The sequence below is a fragment of the Taudactylus pleione genome, unplaced genomic scaffold, assembly GCF_031769625.1.
Source record: "Taudactylus pleione unplaced genomic scaffold, aTauple2 ptg000352l, whole genome shotgun sequence".
NCBI classification, from domain to species: Eukaryota; Metazoa; Chordata; class Amphibia; order Anura; family Myobatrachidae; genus Taudactylus; species Taudactylus pleione.
The window spans coordinates 14035927-14052005 of NW_028284753.1; positions in this window are offsets into that span (position 1 = coordinate 14035927).

Genomic DNA, 16079 nt, shown 5'->3' on the forward strand with positions numbered 1-16079 from the left:
CGGTATCGGTACACACTGAGTGACATCAAAGAAATGGTTGGCAGAGTACCAGAAGGGTACTGTGCCAGGGTTATACAACCAGAAACATGTATTAGCCAGATGGGAGAACCTGAGATAGGATCATTTGTTAGGGAAATGTGTTGGATGATCATGATGCATTCTATTCCTTATGTTCTCCCCGATGATGTTTATTTTATATGTGGAAGGAAAGCGTATAAGTGTCTCTCTCCGAGTTCCGAAGGTTTGTGTTATCTGGGAAGAGTACTCCCAGAGGTTATGACCCTTGCACATGGTGAAATGCTTGGTATTCATAAAAACACACCATCACCATATCTTCACACACAGTATGAACATAGAGACAAAATAAATATGATACCTGGTGATGTACATAAAGCCACGCAATTGATTAGTGAAACAACTGGCTTTCAAGTTTTAGTCGCATTGGATCCTACCAGGATCACTCGGGGTACACTACATTTTAGATATATCCAAGATCTTGCTAAATTAATAGATAATATCACCGAGATGTATGATGACATGTTTAGGTACACAGGTAAGGAGATACAGGCTTATAAGAAAGAACTTGTGCAACATAGGCTAGTGTTAAATAATTTAACAGCTGTCACTGGAGGGTATTGTGTAACTTTGGCCACCCAGTTTGGTCTACAGTGTTTCACATATATTACAAATAATACTAGTGACACCAAGGAGGTGATAGACCGGAAGATGGACAAAATTCTGCAGTTAAAATGGGAATTTCGGAAGAACCATAATGCTCCAGTGGCTGAAGTAGAGGAGAAGGTAGAAGAATGGGTTTCTTGGTTGAACCCAGTGAAATGCAGACCGTGTTTGGTGCCATTCTAAACCACTGTTTATTTGCAGACTTCCGGTTCCATTGGCGAGGAAATCGCAACATGCGTCTGCAAATTATGGATCATAGACAGTTAGGCATTAAAATGTACTCTGTAATGTAGCCAGTTTAGACTTGTTCTTTGGCGGGAAAACAGACACAAAGTTCTGTTGGAGGCTGAACTATTATACCATACAAACTGACCTATGAACTGTATTGTAACAGAAGAACCAGGAAGAAGAACCAATGGGATTATGCCAACTTGTTCTATCTTGGTCTATCTCTGTAAGGGTACAAAAACAAGCACTCTGGATCTGATAGTCATCTTTTCTTTGCTGTTAACGGAGGTTTCATAGTTGATGCCGGTAATCTGGATCCAGAACGCATGCGTATGTATTCGACTGTACCTTGTGATTGTATAATTTGTTTGCGCTAATTGTATTTAGATCACAGCGTGTAACTATCTGCTTTTTGGTGAATAATATATTTTTGTGCTTTGGAACCACAATCCAAGTCTGGAAAGCAATTATTTCTTGTGCGACTTATAACACTAAATAGCGACATTTAGGGTGTATAGATCATTAGGTATTCATAGTTGGGGGCTCGTAGAGTGAGATCACGCTGCCAATTTACATGGTAACACACGGTTATCGATCCCTCAGCAAAGGGTGGAGGTGCCATACGCAGGAAAGAATGCATTGTGCCTTCGAAAACCTGCTACCACTTGATGCTGAGAGACCGCTATCCGTTATTGTGTGAGTTCAAGGTGCGCTGATTAGATTCCAGGGAAAAGGAAGGAAAAAGTTTGTTTTCCTTCGTTGATACAAGTTAGTAACGATAAATAGCGACATTTAGGGTGTATAGATTATTAGGTATTCATACTGGTATTGTGAGCTGCCAGGGAAATGGCTGGGCACAGATACCATCCACCCTACGCTACTGTCATGCCTTCAGCATAGGGTTTGTTATGTTGGTCAAGACAGCAGCAGTTTAAATCTGATCTATTTTGTCCTTAACATTCCATAGCAGTCTAGCAATGCATTCTGGGGTAAAGGAGCTGTAAGCAGCCATTTTCCTTTTCACATGGTCCCAGACTGTCATCATTACATATGCTCAACCTGGTACAGCATTCGATGGTGAGTTCTGTGCCATTGATCTGCTAGCCAGTTATGTTACGCATGTTAGCTGTACTATGTGACACTACAGTCTATACTTTGCATACTGTATGTTTCATGTTGTTTGCATATCCCATGTTATGTATATGTTTGCCTTGCATTCCCATGTACATATAGTAATTGGTTTTCATTGTTTGTTTACAGTTTTACCACATCACTTGTCATATCATCACTTATCATCATTACTTATCATCACTCATCTCATCACATCACACATTGGCACACTTGTTTATACGCATCGATCTGTGTACATCCACACAAGTTCCTCTATCGAATAATAAACTCAGTTCTTCAGATCACATCTGACTGGATTATTGGAAGATAGAGTATTGGTTATGCTGGCTGCTCCAAATTTGTCAGACACTTAGTGCGGGGCAGTACAGCTACAGTCCTGTGATGTGTTGGTTGTTCTCACAGTGGCATGCTCCGATCTTATTCCATTACAGGGTGTCAGTCTACCCTTGCTAAGGGGTGACCTACTGTATATGTAGCTATGACATTTGTCCCCCTCACTGCTCTTGCACTCCTGCTCTTACCGGTTGGAGTCTTCTGACTTTCTGGGTCACTAATTGTCTGGTCTCCTGTCTCCAACTGTGGCATAAAGCTTCTCCCCTATGGGAGTGTCTCCTGCCGAGATGATGGTGTCAGTCCACAGGACAGAAGTCTTGGGTGAAAGAAGTTGTGTAGTATGCTACTGCATAGGTTCATGCTGGCGGCGGTGGGTCACGTGTCTCCAATGCATTTCAGCCAATAGGCCTTTCTCAAGTTTACACGTGCTCTAGTGAGAGATGATTATGTATGTATATCATCCAATCCAGAGCCTGATGGGCGTTACTGGTTGTGTTCCAATAGATATACGGTAATCTCCTCTATTCTGTGTCTCCACCTACCATTACTCCATGTACCAATATGGCCAAAGTTGTACAGTATCAATCAATCCTCACAGGTCTATTGAACGGGGATATTATGTATCCATATTATTGTAATATATGAGTGTGGATGAGGAGGATTTGGGAAGGTTTTATAAGATTTACATGGTAGATCTGTTCTGGCTTTCTTTTCCCAGGCTGGTAAACTTTATGATTAACCTCCCCCACTTTTTCTAGGATTTCAAAGGGTCCTTGCTATTTAGCCAAAAGTTTACTTTCTACTGTGGGAACCAATACCAACACTCTGTCCCCAGGAGCAAAGACGTGTAACTGAGCATTGCGATTGCACATGCGCTGCTGTGCCTGCTCCAAGTGCTGTCTCACTATTAGCATCACTGCAGCAATTATTTCTTGCATCTGAAAAACAAGTTCAATAACAGGTTTATATGGACTGGACTGCCCCCTCCCATGTCTCTTTGGCAATATCCATCCCCTTGGGTGTCTCCCGTACAACAAATCAAAAGGTGAAAGCCCTGTGGAGGATTGGGGAACCTCTCTTATAGCCAGCAATAAATAAGGTAATAAGTAATCCCAATATCTTTCATCTTTATCCACCACTTTCTTTATCCACCACTTTCTTTAAAATGTTTTTTTAAAGTTTTGTTAAACCTCTTCACTAACCCATCAGTCTGGAGATGATACACAGAGGTTCTCAACTAAGTAATTTTAAACAGGCGGCATAACTCTTTCAGGATTTTTGACATTAATGGGGTACCTTGGTCAGTCAGGATTCCTTAGGTGTTCCCAACCTGCTAAAGACATGGACTAAATTTCTAGCAATGGTCTTTGTTAGCGTATTGCGCCATGGTATCACTTCTGGGTACCTGGTAGCGTAATCCATTATCACCAAAATATATTGATGGCCTGGGCAGATTTCATTAGAGGTCCAACAAATTCCATAGCTATTCTTTCAAACAGTTATCTAACAATGCACATGCGTAAAAGCCACACTGCACGTGCACTGCAATTGCACTGCGATCATGCACACAGATCAGACCGTCGTAGAGTGAGTGACAGTCATGAGCCTAAGGGGAGGTGATGAGGGTGGTTAGAAAATTGGAGGCTCGCCAGTCCATTTCAATGCCGGTTTATGAACATGCATACATTGGGTACATCGAGTGCACATGCAGCTGAAGAGTCCACTGCATATGGAAGGACTTGCAATTTCTGCAGCAGATCAAAGCTGGTGTAAATACTGCATAGGAGATCAATGTACATTCATGGTACCAATGCGCATGCAGAGCAAAAGGGGCATCAGAAGACCTAGGAATTACTGCACCTGCGATCCATCATGGTAATTGTAACCAATGTGTACAACAGGTGCAGACAATATAGCTGAGCAAGTTTGTTACAGAGGTATGAACACATTGCCATTATATAACATGCATTGCATACTATTGCATATTTCAGCTAATTTTGAAAGTGCTTCTTTATAGTTTTTATTTGTAGTCTACTGTCATTTTGAGCATTTTGGCATTGCACTTTAACTCAATGGAAGTTTTCGTTGAATTAGCACAAATCACTGAGATTACAATAAACAATGCTACATATTTCCCTCACCTTCTTTTTTCAAAATACAGACGTACATATATTTTCTTTTTACTTTAAATGTACACTTTACATATCTTTGTCATATTATCCTCATTTACTTGTTGTTGGAATTAATTATGTATAAACCCAAACATGTTTAAAAATATTATATAATGTTTCAGTACTTATTATTTTATTAAATGTCATGTTTATATAATCTTACATTCAAGGTAGAATGGTAGATATTTAAACAGAAAAACACATTGATGGGGCATGGCTTGGAGGCCATATTGTGTGGACACAGGTCTCCAGGCTTCCGCATATATTTTATGTGGCCTGCCCAGTCTTTGCCCGTAGTCACCCACCTGATTGGTGACCCATTTCTGGTGCCTTACAGAGCCCTATCGCTGCATTTAAAAACCCTGGCCTAACTCCATGGTGGATCTATGGGGTGTCGGATTGGATGCAGCCAACCTACCTCACATACCGACCTCCAACGCCCTTGTGACCCCTTAATGGCAGTCCCTCCAGTTGAGCAATGACACCAACGCTGCCTCCTGGTACCCGATCGTGGTGGAACATCGTCTCTGATGATCGGCGGACCTCTCTTTAGACGGCCAGGGCTTCCTCCGGAAGATAAGGAGCCTAGACATACTCCTCCTTCCATGCTCCCCATGCTTCCTTCTACCACCGCATCTACCTCAGAGGACTGTTTCATTCTAACCAAAGGCTGCTCCCATCTGCAGGTCCGATTTATATATTCAGTACACTCCTCGGCCAGCCTGGGTGGGACTGTTGGGGTCCTGCTGCACTACATATAATTATAGCAGCTCTGTTGGTGCTCCGCCATCTTCTATCTGGGCTGCTTTATACTACAGTGGGCAACATCTGGATTTAACAGGCCAACCGCAAGATTTGAGTCCTGTGAGCATTTGGAAGTTGCTTTTTGTATTTTTTATGGACTCTTCATGCATAAATACTTATATCATATTATTATTGCTCAGTAGTTAAATAGCCTTATAGAATAATTTTTTTTAGCACAGTAAGCTAGTGCCATCTTGTGGACATTTTATATTACTACAACCAGAGGCTTCTTTATTGCTCAGTCTTCTATATGCTAACTGCTCTGCGTTTTCCATAATCTCATTGGCTATGCCCAGGAAATGTATTATGTTCTGAGGTTGCAATATTACTGTCCACTCGGGCTTTTATTTAACTTGCAATACCTAACTGGTTAACATCTCTATTTGCTATACAATATGCATTGTAACACTACCAAAGGGAAAAAAGTACTCAAAAGGGTATAATCCTTCACTTATCACACTCTGATTCCCATCAACTCTCGATATCTCTCCTAGCATCTCCCGGAGACCCACTTGGTACTGACGTGCTATCAGGTGATGTCTACGCTACCAAAAATGACATTAAAGTTATGCTGGCTGAACTTAATAAGACTCTCACTTCTAACTTTCTCCCTCTTTATCTAAATGCACTTCAGCAGTGGATGCCAAGATGGATTCGCTATCCCAGGGTTTCAAAGATGCCTCCCACAACATAGATTTTTTGCATCGAAAAGTGGAGTTTCTTAGAGACAAAAATGAAGATCTTGAAAACAGTGAAAGACAGAATAATCTGAGGATTCGCAATGTTCCTGAAACGGTATCACCCCAGTCTCTTCAGCCTTACTTGAAACGTCTCTTTATGATGTTGGTACCTTCCCTTTTGGAGCAATCACTGCTTAGAGAAAGGCCCACAGGGCTCACAGACTGAAACCAAAAGAAGATGGTCCTCCCAAAAATGTTATTCTGAAGTTTTTATCCTTCAAAATTAAGGATCAAATTGTTGCTGCTAGTAGATCCAATCTGCACATTTTATTTGAGGGTTCTCACCTGCAAATTTTTCAAAGCTTATCCCCAACAACTATCCTTAAATGCAGAGATCTGCGCAACATTACCAAAGTGTTACGGGACAATGAATACAAGTATAGGTGGGGCTTTCCCTTCCGCTTGATTGTGGAGGTGAATGGAAGACAACTTTCAGTGCACGACACCAAGGAGGGCAAAGAACTTTTGCATAGACTCCAACTGTCTGATAATGATGCTAGCATTTTACCTGATGACCAAGACGATTCCCCTCCTTGAATAACGGGCACGTATTTCAATAATATATAATTGTTATTGATATTTAGTTTGTTTTCTGCTGCTTTGAGAGCTGATGTATTTTTTTTTCCTCCTCGGTTATTTAGGTGGGGGCGGAGGAGTTTAGACACTGCTTTTTTCTTTCCTAAGGTTATATCAATGGGTTATTTGTGTTTCTTATCCATAGAATATCTGGTGTGCTGTATTGTGTGATATACTTATGTTGCTCCTCGATAGTACCAGGTGGGCAGAGTTCAGTCCACTCACCTCCCTCCAATACGTGGGACTAACGAGAGGTTCCCCTCACAATTCAATAGTTAGTTATTTTATAATTTTGCCCTCCCAACAAGGCGCCCGCTAGAAGTACTCCTTCCTTGGAGTATTCCTATTTTTTCTTTTCCAATGGGGGCACTCATTGTGAATTTTGTCCTCTACTTTAAGGGATAGAATTGTTCACACTCTTTTGTTTCTACCCTATTTGTATTTCCTCCCCTCTTTTTTTTCCCTCTCTTTATCCCAGTATTAGGCAACATTATCTGTCAACAGAGAGTTTTGAATTATGCTGCTTACAGTATTATCACTTAATGTAAAGGGTCTCAATACTCTCCACAAAAGGTCACTTTTATTTAACGGAGAGATATAATTCTTTTGCAAGAGACCCATTTTAGAAAAGAATTCTCATCCCTCTTTAATATCAAAATGCTATCCCACTTTTTTCATTCTGCTCACAGCTCCAAAAAACAGGGGGTTGCTGTTATGGTCCTCTCGTCAGTTCCTTTCCAGCTTATCTCTTCCAAGAGTGATTCAGAAGGGATGTATCTTATTTGGTTGCACAAATAGGTCATTAAATTATGACTATTGTGAATCTATATGCGCCCAATGCAGATCAGGCTAAATTTTTTCGCACTTTATTTGCAGAAATGTATAAAATACAGGGTACTAGTATTAGTGGGGGGGGGATTTTAATGCAATTTTTTGTCCCCTGAATTGGACAGAAGCACCTCAAAACATGCCCCCCCGCCTCGCTTGCCTTATGGCACTCTCCGCAGGGCAATAACTGAGGCTGGTCTTTTTCATACATAGAGAGCCCATTACCCATCTTCAAGAGATTTCACATTCTATTCGACTCCACATGACTCCTACTCTAGGATAGACATGGTATTAGGATGTAGTGGGATATTGAATACACAAGTCAAAGTAGACATCATCCACATTGTGTGGTCAGACCACTCCATGGTTTTAGCTACCATAGACCCACTGCAATCTAGTAGGGGTTGCCCTTCATGGAGACTAAATGAGTCTCTCCTTCATATCCCTCAGTTTAAAGAATACCTTCATACCCACATTAAGGAATATTTTGACCTTAATGTCACCCACGAAGTCCCGTACCCCACAATATGGGAAGCACACAAGACTGTTATTAGGGGAGCAATAATTAAATATGCCACGCATAGAAAAAAGCAACAGTCTAAAAGAATTGTTGAATTAACTACACAATTATATCAGCTGGAACGCTCTCATAAACTTTCCCACTACCAATTGGTGCTCAGGCAGCTCCAAAGTGTCAGGGGCGAACTTCAGTTCGTGTTGGCTGAACAGATAGAGAAATCACTGAAGTGGGCAAACCAAAACTTTTATGAAAAGAGCAACAAATCTGATACTCTGTTAGCATTACGGTTGAGAGCTAAAAGGGCTTCTCAAACTATAACAGCTCTCTGAGACTATCATGGTACTATTGTGATCCTGGGGCTATTAACCGCTCTTTCTGATTATTACAGATCATTATATAATCTGGATGGCCTCCGTCTTCGTTTGCTCAGGAATATCTTGAGTCATGTAGACTCCGGAAACTTTCTGACTCTGCAATAGCAGAAATGAATTTGTCTGTCACCGGCAGGGCTTAAAGTGGTTCTAGAGAGGTGGTGGAACTCACCTTCCCCGCCGCCTACTCCCCTCCCCCCCACACACACACACACATTAGCGGAGCTACTCTGGGAGGCCAGAACAATATGAAGACTGATCTTTACACAGACACTGTTGTGTATAGGAAACTTTAAAGTGAATGGCCGGGGCCGCCTAGGACCCCAGAAGCTTTGGGGGCTATGACAGTGCGAAATACATTTTAGATGCTTTTTTAGCACTCCTGCCATCAGCTGAGACTACAATGTTAGGTTGCTTAAAAAGAAAAAACAAAATTCTCTATCCCACCGGCTCCTCAGCACCATCTTCCTCTGTTTCACAAGCATCAGCCCCCCCCTGCATCTCACCCCATTCCCATGTCTTCACTCCAACACTACCCCGTGTCTCTGCAGCTTACCCCCTTGTGTCCTTCCAGCAACTCCCTGCCCCTGTGTCCCTCACCATCAGTTTCCTGCCCCTGTGCCCCCCACCAGCAGCTTATACCCCCGGGTCCCTCTAGCTGCAGCTCCCTGCCCCTGTGTCTCCTCTCCCACCAGCAGCTTATCCCCCCATGTCCCTCTAGCAGTAGCTCACCTTCGTGTCTGCCCTGGCACTTGCTCTTCTTCATGGCTCCTCCGTGAACTATGCAGCAGCAGTGAAGGCATGATGTCACACACGCTGTGCCGCAAAAGGGGCCGCCGGGATGCAGGGCCACAAAGTGAGTGTCAGGGAGGGGCAGGCCATGGGAGGAGGAGGAACATGGAGCCGGAAACCGAGGATGGGGACGTGGCTGCCACCAGACAGTGATACTCTGTCTGTAGGACTTCTATTCAGGGATGTGGCAGAGGGGGAACTATGTAGTTCCACCTACCATTAGAGGTGATGTAACTCAGTTCCACCCCATTCTTGCCCACTTTAACCCCTGGTCACCGGGGAAGAATTGGAATTAGCATTAAAATCACAGAAACCAGCTAAAGCTCCTGGTCCTGATGGTTGCCTTCAGCTTACTACAAAACATTCTCAGCCTTGATGTCCCGTCACCTGGTTTCAATATATAATAGGATTCTAGAGGGGGAACATTTCCACCCCGATTCTCTTAAATCTGTTATTATAGTACTACCAAAACCACAAAAAGACCCTACTTGTCGAACTAATTACAGGCTGATTTCTCTGTTAAATGCTGACATTAAGCTGTTTGCAAAGGTTCTAGCTAACAGGTTGAACTTACATTTATTGAAGTTGATTGATGCCAAGTCGGGTTCGTTCCTATGAGACAGGCCTTGGACAATACCAGGCAGATGATTAACCTAGTCTCCTATATTAATTAATGAAGATACCAGCTGTGTTGTTGTCACTTGATGCAGAAATGGCCTTTGACAGATTATCTTGGCCTTTCATGTTTCAGGACTTTTTTGGACTTACGGCTTTTTTGGCAGTTTTATGTCGGCAATTAAGGCTTTATATCATAGTCCATTGGTTTTAGACTCGACTAATGGTCTTTCTTCACCGTTGGTTACCTTAGGTAATGGTACGTGACAAAGATGTCCTCTTTCACCTTTGCTGTATGCCTTAAGCATAGAACCCGTCGTGGACAAAACGGGACAATCCTGATATCAAGAGTCTGTTGGTACAAGGGTCGCAATACAAAATATCTCTGTTTGCAGATGATCTATTATTAACCATGACATCACCCTTGACTTTGTTACCTATTCTGCAAGCTGAACTACGCACTTACGGTGACTGCTCGGGGCATAAGGTAAATGGCACTAAATCAGAGGCTCTGGCGTTTAACCTCCCTCCTCCCACACAGAAGCTTCTAGAGATCAATTTTGAATACACCTGGAGGCCTAAATCCTTCAAATATTTAGGGATTACTATTACAAAAACATATGAACAGCTATTTCAGGCTAAATATACCCCTCTACTTCACTCGATCAAACAGGACATATCAAGATGGGCCCACCTATGCATATCGTGGACAGGTTGTGTTAATTCAGTTAAAATTAATATTCTCCCCAGGTTATAATACCTTTTTCAAACAATCCCAATTGTGGTCCCAGCCTCTTACCTCCACGAGGTTCAATCATTGTGTGGCTCCTTTGTGTGGTCTGGTAAAAAACCGAGACAGCGTAAAGCCTGCTTGGCCAAGTCAGTGAATAATGGTGGTCTGGGGCTTCCCAATAGATAGATATTTTTCTGCGTCACAATTAAGTCATATCATATCATGGCATTCAGAAGAGGGGGGTAGGAAATGGGTATTACTTGAATATGATCTGGTGGGCACCCACTTAGCTAGTTTTTTCCATGGCTACCCCCTAATATGAGACCAGCCTCGGTTCGGGAAATTCCCTGCAAGCATGGGACAATGTAATAAATGTTTAGAAGTGGCACCCTACCCATCCCCCTGACCCCTTTGTGGCACCATATTCATTTTCCACTGGGGTGTATGAACTCTTACGCGCATCCTTGGATTATTATGCACACCCATTAAATGCCGTTCTGATGGTCAGGCACGCCTGCGTTCGCACATCCATACCCCCATTTTCAAGCACCTTCCCCTGTTACCACCCACAAATGGCACTATCTGTCACTCAAAATAACAGCCCGACTGCGGGCTACGGGCGAGCACTTTCCCATCACAATGACTGGTTCACGCATGACTCATACGCATGCGCAGATTGCGAAGAATTGCTCAATGCAGGTCTGAATCAGGCCCTCAGTGTGGATGCAGGAGAAGAAACTGGAACGGGTTTACAGTATTGAAATGCAGCAGGTTTAATAGGAGTATTATAATTCATGAAACGGTGATAGATGTAAAAACTGGCAGAAATAAACAAGTCCAGGTGATGGGCCATAACCCTTCCAGTCCAGCAGGTACTGTAAATATCCATATAAAAAGCGAGAATCCAGGACTTGTTTTACTTTGAATTCTATCCTTTTCTCAGTGAGAACTTTAGGAGGTGAAGATAGGACTTTGAGGAACTTATTGTGAACAAGAGGTTTTAGTAGGGAAATGTGAAATGAATTAGGAATCTTGAGGTAAGAAGGGAGTTTTAGTCGGTAAGCCACAGGCTTAATGACCTCAATGATGGAAAAAGGACCGATGAACTGGAGTGCGAATTTCATGGATGGAACCCTGAGGCATAGGTTGTGGGTGGAAAGCCAGACCTAATCCCCTGCTTGCATCTTGGGAACAGTTCTACGTTTCTTATCTGCCTCTTTTTTATAACACTCAGAGGTCTCGAGGAGAGTTGCATGAACTTGTGTCCAAATCTAAGCACATTTTCATAGAGTAGAATTAACTGCAGGAACATCATAGATTGGCAGGTCTTTAAACACAGGAACACTAGGATGGAGACCATAAACCACATAGAATGGTGATTGACTGGATGAGGAATGGTAAGTAGAATTGTGCGCAAATTCTGCATAAGGGAGAGAGTCAGACCAGTTATCTTGGGAGGACGACATGTAGATTCTTAAAAAAGTCTCCAGGTCCTGGTTCACCCTCTCTGTAGATCCGTTACTTTGAGGATGATAGGCTGTAGAGAAATTTAATTTAACTTGCAGAGTAGAACAGAGAGCTCTTCAAATTTTGGCCATGAACTGTCCAATAACGGTCCAATACGATTTCAGTTGGGAGTCCATGCAGGCAAAATATATGATGTACGAACAACTGAGTCAGTTCGGAAGTGGAGGGTAGTTTTTTGAGTGGAGCATAATGAACCATCTTAGAGAAGCGGTCGGCCACCACCCAGATGGTGGTGTAGCCATTGGAAACCGGCAAATCCATCATGAAATCCATGGATAGATGGGTCCAAGAATGAGTTAGAATAGGAAGAGGCACCAGACCTCCAGCAGGAGCTTGTCTAGATGTTTTGTGTTGAACATACTGGGTGCAAGAGGCAATGAACTCATCCACCTCTGATTTCATGGTGGGCTATCAATAGGAGTGTTGCAAAAACTCTAATGTCTTACGAATACCTGTGTGGCCAGCAAAGTGAGATTAATGAGCCCAAGACAACTTGCTTCCATAACTCCAGAGCCACAAAGGTTTTCCCAAGAGGAGGTTGTACTTGAATGGTAGCAAAGACCCTAGAGTCGAGTACCAGGGTCTCTCTGAGGACTTCCATGTTGCTATCTGAAGAGAAGGAGATTGACAGAGCATCGGTTTTCTGATTGAGAGATCCAGGACAATTGGTCTGAGTATAATTTAAATTTGAAAAGAATATGGCCCAGCGGGTCAACCTAGAACTGAAGCATTGGATATTTTTTTAGAAGCAGCAAGTTATGATGGTCAGTGTATACTGTAAAAGAATACTTTGTTCCTTCAAGAAGATATCGCCACTCTTCCAAGGCTAACTTGAGAGCCAGCAATTCCAGTTCTCCTATGGCGTGGTTCCTCTCTGATGGAGATTTTTTTTTAGAAAAGAACCCACATGGGTGGATTTTATTGTCCTCGAATTTCTGTGAGAGAACAGCTCCCACTGCCTTAGAAGAAGCATCTTCCTCCAAGAAGAATGGCCTGTTGGTGTCTGGTTGTCTTAGGACTGGAGCCTATATAAAGGCCTGCTTCAACATCTAAAATGCCATCTCTGCCTCGGGAGGCCACTGGGAGGGAATGGCTCCTTTACAAGTTAAGGTGTCAATGGGAGCCATTAGAGATGAAAATCCTTTAATGAACTTCCTATAATAATTGGAAACCCGAGAAGTCTTTGAACTGCCTTTAGAGAAGTGGGACAAAACCAGTCCAGAATCACTTTAACCTCTTTGGGTTCCAACTCCAATCCAGAGCCAGAGATAATATACCCTAAGAATGAACGGGACTTCGAAGACATGCTTTTCAAGTTTGCAGTACAGATTATTATTTCTCAGCCAAGTCAGGACTTCTTTAACATGATGTTGATGTTCTTTGAGGTCAGAAGAAAAAATTAAGATATCGTCCAGACACACAACTACATAAACATAGAGTAAATCTATGAATATCTCATTAACAAAATTCAGGAAGACTGCAGGGACATTACAGAGTCCAAATGGCATCACCAAATATTCGAAGTGCCCATCTCGAGTATTGAAGGCGGTCATCCATTCATTGCCAGAGCGAATTCTGATGAGATTATAAACCCCTCGTAAATCCAGTTTAGAGAAGACTGTGGCTCCGTTGACACAATCAAACAGCTCTGTGATGAGAGGCAAAGGGTAGCATTTTTTTATAGTGACATCATTTAGACCCTGATAATCAATACAGGGTCAAAGACCCCCATCCTTCTTGGAAACAAAAAAAAACCCAGCTCCGGGAGGAGAAGCGGATGATTGGATGAAGCCCTTTTTCAGGTTCTCCTGGATATATTCTAACATGGCCTTGGTTTCGGGCAAAGACAAGGGGTATGTACAACCTCGAGGAGTAGTCCTATCCATCATCAGATCAATTGGACAGTCCCAGTCTCAGTGTGGAGGTAGGATATTAGCCTTGCTTTCAGAAAAAACGTTGGCGAAAGACCTGTATGAAATGGGAAGTTGTAGATTTTCTGGTGTCTGAATTTCTCTTACAGATTTGATGTGTGGAAGACAAAACTTTCGACAAGCATCGCCCCAGGAGAGGACTTGCATGGAATTCCAATTGATTTTGTGATTGTGTTTGCATAGCCAGGGATATCCTAGAATAACATCTTGAAATGCCTAGGGTATTATCAGAAAACTGATGAGCTCTGAATAAAGGGCTCCTATACGAACCAACATAGGATGAGTCCATTTGGAGACTATGCCATTGACAATAGGGCTGCCATCGATTGCAGATAGGGTGTTAGCATGATCGAAGGTAATACAAGATACTTGGAGTTTTTTGACAAATTCGAGGGTAATAACATTTTCTGTTGCCCCAGAGTCTAGGAGGGAGGAAATGAACACAGGACCTTGCTCCAAGTCCAGGGTTATGGGCAGAACTGACTCAGCATATTTTGGGGATGGAGTCACTATTCCTAACTGAGTGTCCCCAGGGGTGGTTAGGAGCGGAGGTTTCCCGGATGATGGGAGCAGGAGGCTACAAGATGGCCGGACTCCCCACAATACATGCAGAGATTTTCTCGGTGGTGCCTCTGCCATTCTTCATTAGTGAGGTGAGCCCAGTTAACCTGCATAGGTTCATCATCTGTGTATCCAAGGGCAGAGGAGATGGGAGGAATGACAGGACAAAACCTGGATCGATCACTTCTACTTGTCTCTGTATCTTATTCCCGAAACCGTAAATCCACCTTATTACACAAAGAGATGAGGTCGTTGAGTTTAGTGGGAAGTGGCTAGGTCATCTTTTAGCCGGTCAGAAAGGCTGTTCCAAAAGGCCGATGTTAATGCTTCCTCGTTAGATTTCAATTCTGATGCTAACGTTTGCATAACATACTGACTGACAGGACTAATCCCTTGTCTGAGGTGCATAATTTCGGAGGAGGCTGAAGATGTTCTTGCGAGTTCATCAAAGATTCTCCTGAATGATGTTAGAAAGTGTGAGCAATTATCCAGTAGAGTATCTGATCGCTCCCATAGTGGGGAAGCCCAGTCCAACGCGGGTCCGGACATCAGGGACACGATATAAGCCACTTTGGTCCTAGGAGTAGGGAAGTTGGAGGGTTGAAGGGTAAAGTGAACATCACACTGGTTTAGAAAACCACAACACATTTTGGGGTTGCCATCGAATTTACTGGGCTTAGGTAAGTGCAGATGAGATGGGACACTGGAAACTGAGGCCACCACTGTGGACTAATTGGTGGTCTTTGGTATACTTCCTGCAAGGCATCTTGCCTGAGAGAAATCTGGAGAAAATGTGCCAGGTGCTACTATGAGACCTCCAAGCCTTCTAGTGGATTGGCAATGCTCTGTAGCAAATACATTCTAGGCACCTGTCTAGTGGCCGAATCCATTTGGCCAGTGCAAACTGTCAGGTTTAGATTATTTTTTTAGAACCCGGGGTGGATGCAGGAGAAGAAATTGGAACAGTTTGCAGTATTGAAATGCAGTAGGTTTAATAGGAGTATTATAATTCATGCAACGGTGATAGATATATAAACTGACAGAAATAAACAAGTCCAAGTGATGTGTGGCTGAAAACAAATGTCTGGCAGGAAAGCAAAGTCCAATTAATGAGGCTGGGAACTGGTGTCAGGCAGAAAAAACAAAGTCCATTTAATGAGGCTTGGAACAGGTAGGCAGACAAAACAAAGTCCAATGGAGGTGTTACTAAGGTCTGAAGTACTGGAGTGGGTTCTGAGTCCAGAGAGCTGGAGGGTTCACAAACTGTGGGGTGAGTAACGGGGTATAGCAAGGTAGATGCGGGTATCCGGGAACAGCCTGTGATGGAGACAGAGCAGGAAACGGATCACTGCTGGGATCGCAATATCACAATGAGCTAAGGAGCACAGAGAACTCTCACAGAGCTTGCACTGTGTATACATTGCACTGGCAACTAGAGGGCGTGCTGAACACCCTTAAGTAAAAGCAACCAAATAGTTTTTTAAGGCTAAAAAGTGGAATGTTATGCAATGGCCAAGCCCTGACCTGAATCTGATTG